This window comes from Myotis lucifugus, unplaced genomic scaffold (genome assembly GCF_000147115.1).
Source record: "Myotis lucifugus unplaced genomic scaffold, Myoluc2.0 scaffold_149, whole genome shotgun sequence".
Taxonomy (NCBI): Eukaryota; Metazoa; Chordata; class Mammalia; order Chiroptera; family Vespertilionidae; genus Myotis; species Myotis lucifugus.
Window position 1 is genome coordinate 3,011,984 of NW_005871197.1, and position 2,280 is coordinate 3,014,263.

The 2,280-nt window shown below is 52.0% G+C and overlaps 1 pseudogene; it reads left to right on the forward strand.

Moving 5' to 3' along the window:
• The first annotated feature begins 459 nt into the window (after positions 1-459).
• LOC102417624 lies at positions 460-1,506 on the forward strand (annotated as a pseudogene).
• Positions 1,507-2,280: the final 774 nt, after the last annotated feature.

Genomic DNA, 2,280 nt, shown 5'->3' on the forward strand with positions numbered 1-2,280 from the left:
AGTCTTATCTGATAATCTATTTTAAAAATTTCTATTTTATTCATCTTTTGCATTCCAGTTATACTATATAATAAAAGCCCAGCAACCGAATGGTGGAACAACCAGAATGACCGGTGGATCAGTCACTATGACAGGAGGGAGCACTGGTCCTGACCCACCGGTTCAGGAGGCTCACTAGCCAGGAGGCAGCCACTCACTCCCTCAGTAATCCTGCATGTTCAATCTCTAGGAAATGGGCCAGGCACAGACGGGTCAGTACCGCCAGCACAATCCTGACAGTGCTGCTGGCCTCCTGGAACTCGGCCTTGGGCACCGCGGCCGCTTCCCCTCCCTAGATGCTCCACAAGGAAGAAAGGATATAAAATCCACCGCCAGCCCAGCCAGGGGTGACCAGCGGTGACTGCTCTCCCCATGCTTCCTCCAGGTCATGCATGCCGCCCCCTGTCCGCCCCGCTCCAGATGGAGTATGAGCACTGCACGCAGCAGGAATGTAGTAAAAAAACAAAAACTGATGACCAAGAGAATGCCACAGTCAACGTCCGGAGTCCGGCTCAGGAGAACGGAGAGAAGGGAGAATTCCATAAGCTGGCCGATGCCAAGATATTTCTGAGTGACTGCCTGGAGTGTGACCGCAGAGGAAGGAGTCCAAGTTTCTCAGCAGAACGCCAAGGACTTCTTCCATGTTCTGAACCTTTACAAGAAATGTGATACCTCACAGCACAAGGTGCTGGCAGTGTCCGTGTGTCCTCAGTCTCTGCCTTGTTTTGCTGCTAAATTCAGCCAAGTCTCCCCAGCAGATCTGGGCTCTCTGGTGCAGGTTTACTTTGCCAGATAGCACAACCTGTCCCCAGACAAGATTTTCCCCATCATTATGGCTCCATGTAATGGCAAGAAACTGGAGGCTTTTCGAGAAGATGTTCCGACAGCTTCGCATAGTCAGGGGTGCTGACTGCATGTTAACCTCAGGAAAATTGTCCAGATAATGGAGCAAAGTGACCTTGCCATGAATGATTCCACCATGAACACTCTGTTTTGAGACGTGAAGGAGGAGGAGGTGAGGCTCCATGAGGGTGCCAGCTCCGACGGGTACCTGGCGCACATCTTCAGGCACACGGCCAAGGAACTGTTCAACGAGGACGTGGGGGCGCTAGGGAATAAAGACTTCCAGGAGGTCACCCTTGAAAGGGACAGAGCGGTTCTGCTACGCTTTGCAGCTTCTTATGGCTTTCGGAACATCCAGAATGTGGTCCTGAAGCTGTAGAGGGGCAAGTTCCCCTGCCACTTTGTGGAGGTCCTGGCCTGCGCCGGGCATGCCTAAGCGGCAGGGGCCAGGCCCAGGCGGACAACGGGTGTGCAGACAGGGCACTGGTGCGGCAGATGGAAGGCATCTACACTGCCATCCGGTGTGGCCCCCGGAGACCAGCACTCATGTGCAGGAGCTGTACCAGGAGTGGTTGGCGGGGGGGTGACTCCCCCTGGGCCCAGGTGGCCCTGCACACAGCCTAGCAGGGCCCAGGGCAGCCTGCCAGCAGCCAGGACATCAAGTGGTAAAGGTCCAGCAGACGCCCGACCTGCAGGCCGCCTGAGGAGGGGTGTCAGATGCATGAAGGAAAGGCTTAGCTCACAGTGGTTCTCAATCTTCCTAATGCCGCGACCCTTTAATACAGTTCCTCATGTTGTGGTGAACCCCAACCATAAAATTATTTTCGTTGCTACTTCATAACTGTAATTTTGCTACTGTTATGAATTGTAATGTAAATATCTGATATACTATATGTGTTTTCCGATGGTCACGACCCACAGGTTGAGAACCGCTGGGAGTCTCTGTCATCGCTTTGGTTTTCAGAATTCCCTGCTCCCCATCTGTTGGCTCCCTCCCTCTGAGGGGCACTGCCAACATCACATGGGTGCAACTGGAATATTGTATATTGAGATGATTGTTCCAATGTATGTATCCTTTTATCCGACGATAAAAAAATCCCAAAGAACAAGAATGGAGACAGACTACTGTCCTTTAGGCTTAAAAAAACCCCGAAGTGTCCTGCGAAGAGCTGAGATTTGGTTCTGTCCACGCACCTCAGAGAGATTGGATGAGGAAATGGCCCGGTTTGGCCCTGACTTCACCCACTTATGTTACTCTTGAAGGTGTCTTTGCCACAATGTGAATAAACTGCCACCTTTTGGAATAGGGGCTCATACGAAAGTCTGCATTCCCAACTTTTCTTGAAACAGATCTATGTTCTGCAGCTGTGGCCACCGTCCTGAGACCAGGTCCTGTCA